This window comes from Thunnus thynnus, chromosome 12 (genome assembly GCF_963924715.1).
Source record: "Thunnus thynnus chromosome 12, fThuThy2.1, whole genome shotgun sequence".
Lineage (NCBI taxonomy): Eukaryota > Metazoa > Chordata > Actinopteri > Scombriformes > Scombridae > Thunnus > Thunnus thynnus.
The window spans coordinates 24,437,710-24,454,127 of record NC_089528.1 but is presented as its reverse complement, the minus strand read 5'-3'; the positions used below and the strand labels follow the sequence as shown (position 1 = coordinate 24,454,127).

At 38.8% G+C, this 16,418-nt stretch overlaps 1 protein-coding gene and 1 long non-coding RNA gene across 2 annotated transcripts in view; one reads left to right on the top strand and one right to left on the bottom strand.

Moving 5' to 3' along the window:
• st6galnac3 (ST6 (alpha-N-acetyl-neuraminyl-2,3-beta-galactosyl-1,3)-N-acetylgalactosaminide alpha-2,6-sialyltransferase 3) overlaps positions 1–16,418 on the top strand; it is a 97,558-nt gene that overhangs the window by 3,273 nt on the left and 77,867 nt on the right. The gene's annotated exons all lie outside the window — the stretch shown is intronic.
• LOC137193444 (uncharacterized) lies at positions 214–1,853 on the bottom strand. Its single transcript, XR_010930828.1, has 2 exons — positions 674–1,853; positions 214–625 (listed from the first exon to the last, which is right to left on the bottom strand). It is a non-coding gene; the product is annotated as an uncharacterized lncRNA (long non-coding RNA).

Sequence of the window (16,418 nt, the reverse complement as noted above, 5' to 3'; positions counted from 1 at the left end):
GAAGAAACGAGCGTCTCTGTCAGGAAACAAATCCTTAAACAAACATGTCACTTTACAGACTTGATGCCACATCCCTGTCTGCTCGTGTGGTGTGTTTTTCCTTGTCTGACACAGAAGTTAATTTCACACTAGGTTTGACTTTGACACTATGATATTCTTTATATTGTCACAACCAAAGCTCAAAGCTGGACAAAGGAGGGGAGACCGCACGAGTAACTAAAATAGATTTATTGTACATAAGTAAAAGATAAATTAAACTAACTACAATGAAACCAGATGCACTCGTCTTCAGTTTCATCTGTGCCGCTCTGACCGTCGTGTTAATGGGAGTTGAGAACATGGCTGAAAGCAGTTCCAGTGCAACATCTGGCTGTTACGAGTACGGTGCTCCATCCTACGTAGTTGACTTCAAACAGCTGGAGAACACCGACAGCGACGACACCTGGTTTGAGCAACAGGCCGTTGGAGAAGATGGTCCCCCTTATCACCCTTCTTAGGCCTGTCAAGCCACTGGAGTGCAGTGAGGAGCCCCTCCCCCTACGCCCCCCAGTAAAGACCCAGATGATGATCCCAGCACATCCACATCACTCATCTTCAAACACAGTCACATGCTGGGCTGCTGGAGCTTCTGCTTATGGTGGTGCCAGACCAAAGACCAGGACCTCTGTCCAACCACGCAGGGTCAAGGAAGTCCAGTCCGACCGCTACTCAGAAAGCACAAAAAACTCTGAAGATCATAAGCTGGAGCGCAATCCACCACCGAAGAAGAAGATGGTCCTGTCAACAACTGTGCCTGAAGAATCCCACTTCAACACAGACACTCGTGCTACAGCAGCCTCTTCATCCGGCGCACATGAGTTATAACTAAAAATAGATTTACTGTACATAACTCAAAGATTAATGAAACTAACTACAACTAAACCAAACAGGATGGAAGCCAGAGGAGAGAGAGAGGAAGTGACTGAGTGCCACCAGTTTATATAAAAGCCAGTCAGTCCAGGTGACCTGAATCTGCCTGATGACCCGACTCCTCCCACCAGGCTCCTGTAGGGAGAAGACGAGGAGTCTGTCCAGAGAAGGGTCGTCACGATATATATTTAAAAACATAGAAAATGTAATTATGTGCTACAAATTGCAGAGTGATTGAAGAAAATGTAAACCAGCAGTGGACAAAACAGCTTTAACTTTCTTGTTTCTAGTCAGTTGAGTTCACAAGTAGCTAAAACATTAATCAGATGTAGTTTGTGGTTATTAGGTATAGAAATCCTGTAAAACATACTGATGCTTATGATGCTGACAGTAAACCTTCTTCTCTTACTGCATTTACGTTACCCTCAGATTAGAGTAGATTAGACAGTTTTATTAATCCTCAAATCAGCTCATACCGACAGCAAACAAAATATAAACAATGCATTGACAGTACACAACAAGTAAATAACACCATAAAAAGCCATTTGAGACATGATTACAAACAATGTAGACGTTGCATTCACAGTACACAACAAATAACCTCATAAAGCCATTTAGACATGACAGACAGCTGGATCTAAACCACATCTAAAAGGGTTCATTAAAAAATCTGACCGCTGCGAGTCAACTGTTACAGTTTTTCTCGATCGCTTTATAACCGGGCCTATTAATTAAACACCCCATGTACCCAAAAGACAGACGCATTTCCCAAAACCATAAACACTATTCCCCAGTTCTCACTCATGTGCTCATTTAGAAAGCTCTGGCATCCAGTATCATTAACTCAAGGCCTCACAGCTGGAACCCAATTAACACACATTTCTCCAGGTGGAAACACTGAGAGTCCAAATTGTTCACACACCAATCAGGACCTCAAGATGGATAAACGGGTCATGGGTCACAAAGACCTGAGGCAGAATGAATGTGATGTTTTTTTTATATACAAACTATGTTTTTTATAGGTAAATACATAAATACATTATTTTTACTGTAGTATGTTCTTAATCAGTTGCATATTTTTACAGTAAATTTACTTTTTCACACAATTTTGGTTTATTTTATGGTACATTGACGAATTTAAAATGTTGAAAGTGTATAAATGTGTGTGTCTTTATATTGTGTTAATCATGTAAAGAGGTTGTTCTGATGTAAAACCATAAGCGCCATTATTCATTACAGTAACAGGTTTTTACAGCAGTGTTTTGAATTTGATCTCACCAGTGTGTTTTTTTAGTGTTTTTGTGTATTTGATGGTTTTTGTGTAATTTCTGAAGGCAAAGTTTGGTTTTAGATGTAAGATTACATAGTTTTGAATGGAGAGTTTGGTTTTGATGTGGAAGTTTGAAGTTTGCGAAGATGAGTGTGCGGTTATGCGTTTGTGTTTAGAGTTTTGGGAAATGGAGTGTAATTTCAAAGAAAAGTGTCACAGCAATCGAGAAAAACTTGTTTCGAAGGCTGTGATGGATTTAAATTTACAAGAACACATTCAGGAGTTTCTGAGCATAACGGAGACAATTGGCGATACTTTGCTGACATATGTTTGGTTGTATGTTTATTGTAAACATAGTAGATTGCTGTGCAGGATATCTTTCTGCCTTTCTGCTGGAATAATCCCTCCGTGAATCATAGCAACAAGTACTGTATCTGCTCAGCTCATCTCTGCTCTACTTTCCTCTTTTTCAATATTTATGTTTTAAAGTTCCTACTTTGAAAACTGCTGCTTCCTGTTTTTTTCCCTCTTGCTATCCCCCATTGTTTTTTAACCATTTTCCACTTTGTTATTGTAAATAACTCTGATTTTAAAATGTCATTTGAATCTCAGAACTATAAACAATTGAATGAATGAACTAGAGCCTGCTGATCATTAATATAAGCTTATTGTAGACATATACTGTAGGTATCGGCGTACGTGTTGGCGGATAATTTACAGGAAATTGCAGTTAGATCTGTTTTTGCAGAAGTTTCAGGTAGTTTGTCAAGCACCTGAGAGCACTGACAGGATTATTTTTCAACTGTAAAAGTTCTGCTTAGTGTGTATTTTGTTCACTGTTCTTTAAAAACACATTAAAGGGATCCTTATGAAAAAAATGTTGGTTTATGTCATGTGTTAATTTAAAAAAAAAAAAAAAAAAGAATATTATATGATATATTGTTTCTAGATGTTTTTAAAGTCTTAAATGTCTATATTGAGGTCAAGAAAACAGTATTGGGCAGATTGTAGAATGAGGAAAACATGGAAGAACAAGGGCCCGAACGATTAGTCGATTGACTATTTTTAAAAGCGATGAATCGTTTAGAGTCATTGTTTGAGAAAAATACTAAAATTCTCTGGTTTCAGCTCCTTGAATGTACATATTTTCTGGTTTCTTAAGTCCTCTGTGAAAGTAAACTGAATATATTTGGATTATAGACTGTTGTTTGGGACAAAACAACGCATTATAGGTTGAATCTTGGACTTTGGGAAACAGTGATCCACATTCTGACATTTCTGACCAAATACTGTAATCAACATATTAATCCAGGAAAATAATAATTGGTTGCTGTCCTAGAAAAAGCGGCTACATAAAACATGCTTTTCCAAATATGCTAAAATATATATTTTAAGACATTTTGTGAATCTTTTTTTTTTTTAGTTCACCTTTGGCATCAGGATGTTATTCACAAAGTTGTAGTTGCATTCTCTGATGAAATCTCAATCAGAAGTTCAGTTTGTGTAGTGTTTTATTTGTAGAAGGAGGCAGTAATATGGTAATAACATGCTTTATTTGCCAGTTTTATGATGTCTGACTATTTACTGTAACCCCACAGAATGCATTCTGGGTAGCTGATGATGTGTTTAAGTGCATGAGGAGATGCGTTTCTTTACTGACCAGCATGGACTGTGACACTGAGTTGTTGGACTCACAGTCTGCTACTTACTTTATAATTGGTGAGTGAGGCCTGCAGAGAGATATCTGACGTGCCGGGTTCCCCCCTTTGTTAGCTTGTGTTTTAATTGGAGTGAGTTCATCCGTGAAGAACCGGTGCCTGAGCTGGGAAAGGCTGCTGCTGTTGTCCTCCGTCGTAACCGTGCAGGATGAGTTCTCCATCACCTCTCATCAAAAGATGGTGATGCTGCTGTTCCTGCTAACTACATATGGCAGAACAAGGCCAGAGCAGCAAGCTTTTGTGACAAGTTCATGCGGGTACATGCGAGCTGAAAGCACACAAACGCGAAGGAGATTTCAAATTAATGAATGCATACACACACTCTCAGTGGTTTGTGTGTGTCGAGAGGCGTTGTAACAGCAATGGGGGAATGCATGCAGTGAGTGTCCCAGTTCTTGGGAGTTTTAGGGATGAATGGCACTTCTCTTAGTCCCCCTTGTCCCGTGTTATTGTGTTACAGCAGAAGGCAGGCTGATAAAAAGTGCCCCGCCACAGTTTTAGAGAAAGCGCAGGGCACCGTTCAAGATGTTGAATGAAGCTGAGACTCCGGTTTGTATTCAAAGTGTTATCAAATCTGTGCTCAGATTTCCCTTTTGTGCTATTCTCACCTCTTATCTTTTTCCCTTCTCGAGTGTGAAGTTTATACGGGATCTTTGGGAATCCATTGTTTTATAGTTTTGCACAGAGTCTTTCTGCAACGTGTCCAAGTGGAAAACATGAATTCATTTTTAATCCTGAAGTAGACAGATCACTACTAACAGTTTAATAGTCCTGCATACAATAATGATCACATGTTTCTTCCCGTTAAAGAGGAGTTTTTCCTTGCCGCCGTCGCCAAGTGCTGCTCATAGAGGAATGTTGGGTCTCTGTAAATTAATCTTGACCTGCTCTATGTGAAAAGTGCTCTGAGATAACTTTTGTTGTGATTTGGTGCTATATAAATATGACACTTGACACTTGAAGTCATGGTTCTTTTCTGGTCGCTTTGTAGAAGTAAAGTTTTACTCATAAATATGATAAATATATGTCAATGCAGGCTGAAATCCATCAGAATTTAATGAACAGCAGGAACACAAAGCCATAATTGCAAGTTTTGTGTGAAATGTAATGTAATGGTTTTTTTTTGCTTTTCCTAAGAAATCAGTGTTTACACTATATCCTTGTTGTTTGTTTTGACTTTGCTACTTATTTGGGTAAAATTGTAATTACTAAAAATAAGAAATGGAAGTGTTTCTGCTATTTGTGTTCTCCAGGGGGCATGAATATTTTGGTTTGACAATGTTTATACTTATAATTCACATATAATTCATTCAATATAATTCATTCAATATTTGCAGTGTTTCCCCGAGGTTGACTGCTCTGGGGGGGGGGGGGGGGGGGCGGCGGCCTCTCTAACTAAACAAACAAATACACAGCTGTGCAAATAACAATAAAAATGTAAACAAAACAAAAATAACAACAGGCCTACTTGCTCTGACAAAGTAAAGTTTTTGGCTGAGGTAGACAGTTCTTTACCAGACAAAGTATTTCCTCCTGTGTCACCCTGTACATCTCTTACAGGTTTTGTGCAAGTAAAACTAGTCCATCAGCAGCCTCAGGCTGTGCCACAGACTGCATACTTAAGACAGGAAGTGAGTGTGAAGAGAAACAGTCTGGTAAAACGGTAAAACACCTGTCTGTGTTTGACTCGACTGCCGGTGTTTACGAGTGGACAGCAGACGCGAGCCGCTTGGCAGGCTCTACACGGCTATAACCACAGACTGTATATAAAGACGGGCTTGGCGAGGTGTGACATCACCCATTGGTTTGAAGCCCAGAGTTGCAGCTTCTGGTCGGTGCCATCTTTTCTGTTTGGAGCCAGAATCTTCCAAATAGGGAGTGTGGGGCGTCGCTTTTCATGCTCTGGAAATACAAGTAACATGTTAAAAAGTTATCATGTAACATTAAACCTGCAGTGCGGAACTTTTGCATATAAATGAACATCCGTTATATTCAAGCCTTTGCCAAACAAGTTCACATAATGCTGATTAAGCCTATCACTACCAGACAAATCTCTCTGTATTTCATAGTATACCAGAGTTTTCGCTCTCTGACTAACTTGAATGGGGATAAAATTATTTAATCGTGTGGCTCTTCTAGACTTTTATGGGGGTTGTGTGATGCTCAAAACAATTTATCCACCGTTTTACAGTTGCAACAGCAGCGATGGAGTAGGCTACAGTGGAGCCTATGACGTGTCAACAGCGTTTTAGTAATTACTCTCACTGCCATAAGGGGGAGACAAAGTCCCACAGTCCAGCTTTAAAATGACCAAAATGTTGCGACAATAGTCCTCAATAGTAGCAGCAGGTGAGCCAACTGAGCTCAACTGTCAATCAACACCCACATGGCAGACATCAAATATACTACAAGTCTTCAAATCTTATTAACGGAGCAATAATTTCCACAACGACCACCAGCACAGTTATTGTAGGGCCTGAATTTAGCTTGAGACCATAATGACTCGTTGAAAAACAATACTGACTCAGTATTTCTAGAGAAAAGTTTTTTGAATGGGAGTCTGTTGGAACCAGTACTTCCACTTTAGCCTCAAGCTGTCGTAGCTGCTGCTGCTTGTTATCATACAGTATATACAATAGCTGCGATATCATTATAATGAATGTTTTCCTACACACGTTGGAACAAGTCCTCCTCCACACTGAACTAAAAGAAAGTCTTTGTCTTGCGCTTTGTTGTTCATCCATTCTTTAATTTTATTATGTTATGTGTGTACTTTCCTATACAAAACCCATCTTTTATTGATTTTATTGTCGTACTATTATGTGTGTACTTTCTTATACAAAACCCATCTTTTTATTGATTTTATTGTTGTACTGTTTGTTTGTATTGTCACGGTTTATCTGTTCTCTGCTGCGAGCTGAATTTTCCCCCGGTGGGACAATAAAGCGCTGAACTGAAGTGAACTAAACCCCTTTTGAGCCAACAGAGTACCATTTAAGCGTGTGGCTGCTTTATCATGGTAATGTAACCTACATCTGTTGTGCAAACACACACACACACACACACATGCACGCACAGATCGCTGCGGAAGCTAGTGCAAGGGTTAGTTTATTCACAGCGGTAACCAAGGGTGATAACCTCCCTCCAGATTTGGCAGTAATCCACACTGCAGCAGCAGCAGCGGCAGCAGCAGCAGCAGCAGTAACAGCAGTAACTGGGCCAGAGAGCTGACCCTTGGCTCACACGAGGAATCTTATCAACATCTGGGAAGACTTAAGGCTTTACTTCATCTCGCTACGTGCCGTTAATCGTGTTATTCAGGTGGTTTCTAATCTCGGTCGGTTTAATCATGCGTCACCCTGCAAATTTGGGGCCATGGAACTCCGCCGACACGAGCCTGAATGCCAGCGCTGGTCATTTTCTTGTCTGCTTCTGTGTCTGTTTCCACTTCACCGTCCACCATTTGGATGAAATACAAAGAGAAGACACCAGGAGTTTAATGACAGAGGTGATATGGCAGTCTACAAATTACGTTCCAGTCTGTAATTGCTGTCACGGTCAGCAGCATAAAATTATATGTCACTCACAAAGAGTCTCTGGGCCACAACCCCTATTATTACTGTACATGCATTCACAGAGGAGCTTTCTGTAATGTCAAGGTTGACGTTTTAAACTTTAATTACCTTAAACACAAAGACAGGACCGCTGTTCATTTAGAAAAACTTAAGAGCAGTTATTAATCTGCCATTGTTTCTCTAGACGTCAGAAGAAGGTGTAATCAATACTGGAGAACATTTAAATGCATTTTCTGTAAAGTAAAAATTGACTTTGTTTAAATCTCTACTGTTAAAAGTGCAGTTTCAGCTTTTACTGTGTGAGTTATTCTTAGAGATTTGGCTTGTGAATCCTCCACATGACCCTTTGTTCTGGGTGAAAAACAAAGATACTATAAGTGAACTTTGATACCAAATGTTATTCTTTTTTTTATACTTATTTATTGTTGGAATCTGCAGTAACATTTCCTGACAGAGAAAAGGTGTTATAACCACAAACACTTTGGTCCAGACTGAAATATCTCAACAACCTTGAGGTGTTTTGCCATAAAAGTTTGTACAGATACTTGTGATCCTCAGAGTATGAATCCTACTGACTTTGTTGACTCTCTGGTTTTTCCTCTAGTGCCACCATGAGGTTGACATTTTTGGTTTTAGTGAAATATCTTGACAACTGTTGGATTGATTACCATAAAATTCGGTACACACATTCATGTCTCCCTCAGGAGGAACTGTAATAACTTGAATGATCCCTTAACATTTAATCTTCTGCCATTATCAAGTCAAATGTTTAATTTGTCCAGAACATTTTATCACTTTATGACCAAACACCTGCTAAACTAATGACATTCCCATCAGCCTCAGCTGTACTTTGTTTAATACTTATTAGGAAATGTTAACATTATGGCTACAACGAATAATTATCTTAATTATCAATTAATCTGTTGTTTGGTCTACAGAATGTTAGAAAATGGTGAAAATGTCGATCACTGTTTCCCAAAGCACAAGAAGACGTCCTCAAATGTTTTGTTTTGTCCACAACCCAAAAATACTCAGTTTACTGTCGTGGAGGACTAAAGAAACCAGAAAATATTCACATTGGAGCTGGAATCAGAGAATTTGGACATTTTTTTCCTTAAAAAATGATTCAAAACAATTAATGATTAATAGTTGACAGCTACAGAATTAATCGACTAATCGTTTCAGCTGTTATCATGCTAACACACTAAACTAAGATGGTGAACTTTGTAAATATCACCTGCTAAACATCAGTATGTTAGCATCATCATTTTGAGCATGTTAGCATGTACAGCCTCGCAGAGCCGCTAACATGACTTTTAGTCTCATTTATCTGACAAGATGTTAACTCCAGACATGTTTTAAGACATATAAAGATTTGTTTTAAATAATAATTTGTGTCTGATATAGTTTTTTCCACAAAAAACATTCAATTACTGAGATCAAAATTCTTAAAATGACATAAATTTCTTCTGCCTTATTTAAGAATCTATGCAAATATTGTTCATTTAAGTTTAACTGTTAGACACAAGATGTCTCCTATTTCACTGTAAAGTCTACGTAAAGTCTCACATGTGTAAGATGATTGGCTCCAAACTAGCTGTGATGTCACAAATTCTGCTCATAGAACTAAAAGAACAAGAAGCAAAACATTTTTTTTGGGTAGAGGGGGACTTTAACATTGTACCTGCATTATAGCAGCATGTTTAAATTATCATTGTGAGCATCTTAGCGTGCTGACGTTAGCATTTAGCTCAGAGCACTGCTGTGTCTACATACCTCAAACGCCTCTAACTTAATTTGCAGTGTTTTTCTTTGATGAGCAAAACCATTTTAATCACAAGTATTAGAAAAATGTATCAACACTGCAGTTTTTCATATTCACAAATAATCTCTTCTCCAGCAGCTCTTTCCTCTGAGTCTTGTATTAATATCAGCATTTGTGGATTTAGGAAAGATAATTCGCAGATAATCAAACAGCGTTTGTTTTTAACTACACCTGTCTGATCAGTCGGCGGCACACGTTTAGCGGCCTCGAGATTAAAGGGTCACACACCGTTTAAGGATTAAGACTGGCCTCTTAACACTTGACTCTGCAGTCAGATGTAAACTCCCACTTGCAGATAAAGACAGAGCGACTGACTGAGCGCCGTCAGAGCAGTCTGTGGCTGCTAGACGGAACCGCCGAGACGGCAGATCGCTGGTAGTCGGATGGCATCATCCGGCCCTTTTTGGCTCACTGGACGAACTCTGGAGTTTTGTGTTAGAACATGATCGTTGAGGCAATCTGCCAACTTTCTGCTGCCTGGATATGACATATCCAGGATGGACCTCACACCATGTATGTATGAAGTAACAGCCAACGGTTGATTAGTCGTATCAGATGTGACGTAGACTGACTGTTGAACGACCTTTCAGTGTTAAGATGATGTGTGTGTCTTGTTTGCCTCATAGAGAAATTCAGATTTTTCCAAGGTGGCAAGAAAATTGACTCACCATGGGATTTTTCAGGGTCTATGGTAAATTATAAATAACACTACTTAAACCTAAGGCTGCAGCAAGTTAGTATTTTCATTATTGATTAATCTGATGGTTATGTTCTTGATTCAGAGATTAATTGTTTGGTCTTTTAAATGTCAGAAAATAATGAAAAATGCCAGAAATAATTGCCTTCAAATGTGCTTGGTTTAGTCCAAAACCCCCAAATATTCACATACAATGATATAAAACAGAGAAAAGCAGCAAATACTCACTTTTGAGAAGCCGAAATAAACAAATGTTTGGCATTTTATGATTTAAAAAGGACTTTAACAGTTTCTCTGCCCATTAAAACTAACAGTTATTTTCATCATTGATTAATCTGTTGCTTATTTTTCTTATTGACTCATGAGTCAATGAAATGTCATAAAATAGTAAAGTAAATGCCCAAGGTGGTGTCTTCATGTTGGATGTTTTGTCCAACCAACAGTCCAAAACCCAAATATATTCAGTTTACAATGATACAAAGTGTAGAAACACTACAAATATTTTAGAATCTGGAAGCAGCAAATGTTTTTGGCCTTTTTGCTTGATTATAAATATTAACATTGTTGATTCATTCTCTGTTGACTAATAGGTTAACTGTACGACTGTTTCAGCTCTAAATGTTTACGTCATAGCGTGGTGAGGAACTGACATTTTCCACAGAGTGCAGGCAAACGATTCAGCAGTGCATTTTAAAGTTTTATGATGCAACGTAAAAACTCTTCTACCATATGTAAGTCAAACAGCAACACTTTGTATGTGCACAATCTGCTCTTCTTGTTTTCTATTCTGTCATTTTCATCCTGGAGGAACTTGAAACTGTCTTAATTACACGTTTTATTGACTTTAAGGAGCATTTAGGTCCTCAGTTTCTGTCCATCTTCTAACACAAAGTAGTTACAGAGTCATACAACTGCCAGCCAGTTGGATTTATTTGAGCGTGTTGCATCCATTGCTGGATAACATTTGGCAATCCCCCCCCCGGCACATTGTACTCTTGGCAAGGCCTTAGAGCTTGTTGTACTCTTGGCAAGGCCTAACTGCCCATCGGCACAAGTGTGATCCAAAGCCCCAGAAGAGACAGATCAGATGAGGCTATGCTTGATAAGGAGTTATACTCTCCGTAAACTTGGATGTGGCTTAGAAATGTTGTCCAAAAGACAAAAAAAAAAAAGAAAAAGCCATACAGATTCAAGCTGGAGGTGCCAGACGGGAAGATTGTATGTAAAACTTAAAGGTTCAAGTCTTTTGCTATTTAGCTCCAGTGGTGCATGTTTGTAGCTGCTAGTACGAACACGTCAGACATGTGCCCCCTTAAATAGCTGAGATCTGATGGCTTTAGAAATTAATTATATTGTCACAATAAGTGTTTTAAATTAGCCTCAATAGTATATAAGTATATAAGTATATAAACAAAAGTTGAGCCATTTGCAAATTGCAATAGTGTTAACATCAGTGTGAGATGATGTATGATTAACCAACCTCAGCTGACGCCATAAACACAGTTTGACTTGAATGAATTTGTAAATAACTTAAGAATTTCCCAGTTGAAAGTGACTTAATCATTAGTGGTTTTAATTATAACCAACAAGTAAGAAATTAACATCAGTGTTAGCTTGTTGTCCTTTGCTGTTATTAGTAGCTGAATTATTTTATTGTTTTATCAAAACAAATTTGCAGCTCTGAAACATGCCCTACAGAACAGGAGATGGACATAAAGAGACTTTTTAGAGAGTAGTAAAAGTCAAAAGCTAAATAGTATCAGTAAAAAGAGTATCTACATGTTGTGAGATTTCTTTCTTTACTTAGTGTTAAATAGTCAACAGAGCAACAAAGCAGATAATTACTGGTAACAACTTGATTTGGTGTGAAAACTGTGAAACTGTCCCCCCTCAAAAAAGAAAAAAATTGACTGCATGGCGCCCCCGAGTACAAATATCGCTTTAGAGCTGCAACAATCAGTCGATTAATTGATTAATTGCCAACTGTTAAATTAAACGCCAACTATTTTGATAATTGATTAACTGTTTTGAGTCATTTTTTATGAAAAAAAGTCCAAATTCTGTAATTCCAGCCTCTTAAATATGAATATTTTCTGGTTTCTTTCATCTTCTATGACAGTAAACTGAATATTTTTGGGTTGTGGACTGTTGTTTGGGACAAAACAAGACAGTTGAGGTTGCGTCGTGGGCTTTGGGAAACACTGATCAACTTTTTCAACCATTTTCTAATGAAATAATGAAAACAAGCGTTAGTTGCAGCCCTACTTTGGAGTATCAACTTTGTATAATAGTTTTAAAAACTCCAGTTTCAGACTGGGCACACCTAAGTCACAACATGTTGCCACATTCAAATGAAATCTTGCCCCACAACCTTCAAGAATCCAAACCAGTAAAGCTCAGTTAGATCCAGACTGGATCCATCAGAAACCCCTGATCTCAGAGCCACGCCGCTGTAATCCTGTATGTATTTTTTCTTCTCAACAGCTTTTCCAGACGGTGAGGTGGCAAGATCAGGCTTGGCTGTTACCCTGGGTAACGGCTGATTTTGTGCAGCTCGCCTTGAGCTTTCTGCACTCCGCCCTTGAACCAAGCCTCTGAGCAAGCAGAAAATCCCTGTAATTGCATTAGTGTTGTCCAACTGTGCGCTCCGTGCCACGCCCGCTCCCTCCAGGCCAGCTTTTTAGCTTAATTTATTGCCTTGACATGTTAGGATTTATTTCCATCCTACTACAGAATTACGGATGACATATACAACATCAGATATCCTTGACGAATATCCCGCCTTCAGATGGACACACTCGGTCGCTTCTTTCCTTTCGCCTTTTCTCTCTCGTTGAAGCGTCAGGTTGTGCTATAAAGTCAGTGATGTGCTCAGTGGGAACCAGGTCTGGTCATAGTATAGGCTGCTTCCTGAGGGCTCTTGACCGAGCCAGCTAATAAAAGGTTTCAATGCCACTGTTATTATCCCCAGTGGAAGCCAAGCAATGTTGTGGGCGCCAGCACTGGGAGGCTGATTACCTCCGTGAACTGAAGAGGTTGACAGACACAAATAGGGCCTGGCGGTTAAGTGAGGACATTAAATAAAGTGCAGTCAATTTTTTTCATGAAATATAATCCCCTTGTCTGCTTTTATGTTCGCCTGTGCCCGGGAACTTTCTGTTGTTGTGGTCATTATGAAAAAAGGAAATGGGCAGCGATTCAAAATGCCACTGTGTTCTCTGGGTAATGTTGCATCTGCTCGGTGGGCCTGCTGCTGTTCTGTATTTGTGGAGTCACACTGTTGTGTTTGAGGTTTCACGGGCGGTTTTGTGATTGTTTTGTCTGTCCAGATTTGTATTTTGGCTTCTTATTGATCTCCCTGATGACTGCAGGTGTTTGCTGCTGTTTTTGTTTTTGTTGTTGACACTGCTACCACCTCCCCAACCTTAACCCACACACACACACACACACACACACACACACAGAACGCCACGCTCTTCCCATCCTTCACATTTGCCAACACAGTACAGAAGCACCATGGAGGCTTTGACAGAATACACTCTGCAAACTTTATTTTTATTTTAGCGGGTTGAACACCTGTGAGCGCCACGTAGCAGGGTCCATTCACCTGGCTGATTTATTTATTGTGTTGCTTCGTTTAAGATTCATAATGCTGCTGTTGTAGCTCTCAGAGAACCTTTGCAATCTAAGAGGATTAATGAAAAACAAAAAGCTGTTCCCGGCAAGTCGTTTGAATGTTTTTGTGCTTAAGAAATCTCTGAGAAATGTCTGCAGCTTTGAACAATGAGGATTTGGTTGACTCAGATTTTCTTTCCTTTAATAAAAAAAAAGTCAGACCATGATTTTCAGAGTGAGAAATGTCTTAAAAATATGTCTTAAATGCAAAATATCCTTAATCCGGTCCAACATATCCTATTGGTTCCACAGCTCAGGAAGATAAGAGCAAATTCCTTCACATCCGCCTTTTCTTTTGCTTGGCACTCATCGCGTTATAACCTCATCCTGTCAGACGATTTTTGGCTCCTGGGGATCATCATTAATCATTACACATATAAAGGGCTGCAGCTAATGATTATTTACACGATTATTTACATGATTGATCAGTGTGCTGGTTATTTTCTTGATAAATCAATTACTCATTTAGTTTATGAAAAGTTGCATAAAAGTTTCAAGGGACTGCAGATGAAAATGATCTTTAAGCTAACTCTGGTACAATGGATTAAATGTTAACATTTATATTTGTTTTGCACATGGTTCCCTATAACAATAGGTACAATAAATAAACAAAACATTTCACAAACATAATTTCTCAGAGCCTGACCGACAGTCTGAAACCCAAAGACATCCATCATATACAGTTTATATGACAAGAAAAAGCAGAAAATCCTCAAATTTGAAAAACAGAAACTCGTAAATATTCATTATATAAAAATGAATGAAACAGCTACCGTATTTCCTCTAATAGTGGCCCGGGCCTTTATTTACCTCGACTGCAGAGGGAACCAGGCCTTTAATGGAAGCAGGCGTATACAGAGAGAGGCCTTTTATATTTCTAGTTCCCTCTATTTGATAATTATATTTGCTCATAAGCCTCCTTGTTTTCTGATCTGCTTCAGTTTGCTCTCTTAAATGTGTTACCGGTAATTACGATAATCTACTTACTCCAACATGTGGAGCAACGACTCTAACACTTGAGTTCCACCTGTAACGTTTTGGCAGTGCACCTCTTAGCTATTGCATGTAGCATGTGGATAGCATGCTCCCAGCAGATTCTGGTTACCCTGGTTGCCCTGGTTATTCTGGTTACCCTGGTTGCCCTGGTTATTCTGGTTACCCTGGTTACCCATGCTCATGTAGTGTTGCTGCTGTCATTATTATTAAAATATGTGCAGTTATCCCCGTATTTAAATGATATTGCGTCTCCTCCGTCCCCCTCTCCTCTCTGTGACGGTTGGCTAGAGGGCGACACATGTCCTCATAGAACTGGAGTTACATCCAGGTAACTACTATTTATGCTTAACTGGCAGACACGTTATATAACAGGCACCAGGAGTTTATCCACCCTTGTTTTTTCCCGGCCTGTTTCTGGGGCCTTTATTTGTTTGTGTCGACCACGCTCCCAGCCATTATCGGACTACCATCTTTTCTCGACCTCAATTTTTTACCATTTTATTTTAGTCATGGTAGCTGTGTGGCTCTGGTGATGGCAGTGTTTATCTGTTGGTCCCCCACTTTGGATCAGACTAAATATTTGAGGTATTGCTAAAAAAAAAAGACATTTATGGTCTCATAAGATGATCCCCTGACCTATTTATTGCTATCATTGGGTCAAAATGTAACTTTTTACAATAGTTTGGTTTATGAAAACCTAATGACTAGAGCCACAACAATAAGCTGATGGACAGAAAATTAATCTGCAACAATTTTGATAGATTAATTGTTTCAAACATTTTTGAAGCAAATATACCAAAATGATCTCATTCCAGCTTCTTAAATGCGGGAATTTTCTAGTTTTCATATATATGTTGTAGTCAATTGAATATCTTAAGATTCTGGGGCTCTTTCATGAAATTTGCGAGCTGTTTACACGTAGATCGCAAATGGTGGCAAAGACCGGTTTCACAAATCGTTGTCACTCACAAATTGCAGATAAATTTACAGTTCTCACACCTACTCCTAAATGCACCGTAGGTCCGGGCTCCTATTTGATTAGTTTAACATGTCAAAATCAATAGGGCAGAAAATGATCTGTTGTTGCAAATCGACGCTCGCATGTTGCAACTTTGGTCAAACTGGACTTTTGATTTGACAAAAAACAAGCAAATCAACGGAAGCTCTGAATTTTTTAAAACAATTTTTTTAACATTTCAGACTAAATGATCAGTCAATAATGAAAATAATTGTTAGTTGCAGCCCTAGTTAAAAAACTAATGATATTCCCATCAGTCTCATCTGTACTTTGTATTTAGATGGATGGTATTTAACTCCATAATTGCAATGTTCTCCAACAGTATAGAAGTACAATACTAAATAGCTGGAGTATCCCTTTAATTTTCTGTTGATTGACTAATTGATTATTTCATTGCTTCAGAGCATTTTGGATGGGTTTTTTTTTTGCTGTATATATATTTTTTCCAAACTCCTTCTGCTCTCTGCTCTTTTTCTTGTCCTGGATAGAAAGACTGAGTGACTTTTTTTTTTGTTTTCAGAGCATCTCTCAAGATGCAAATAACCTTGCCGGATAGAAAAATGCATTTGTAACCTCAAGGCATCTTAGGCATCGTGCCTCTGAGGGCTGAGCTCGAAAACATGACGAATTCCTTTTATTGCTGAGCCACTTGAAAATTAAGTGTGCGTAGGAAAATCTCTGCAGAGGCCGGACGTCTGTTAAGTCAAGTGGAGATGGAAATTGGTGTCACTGTTT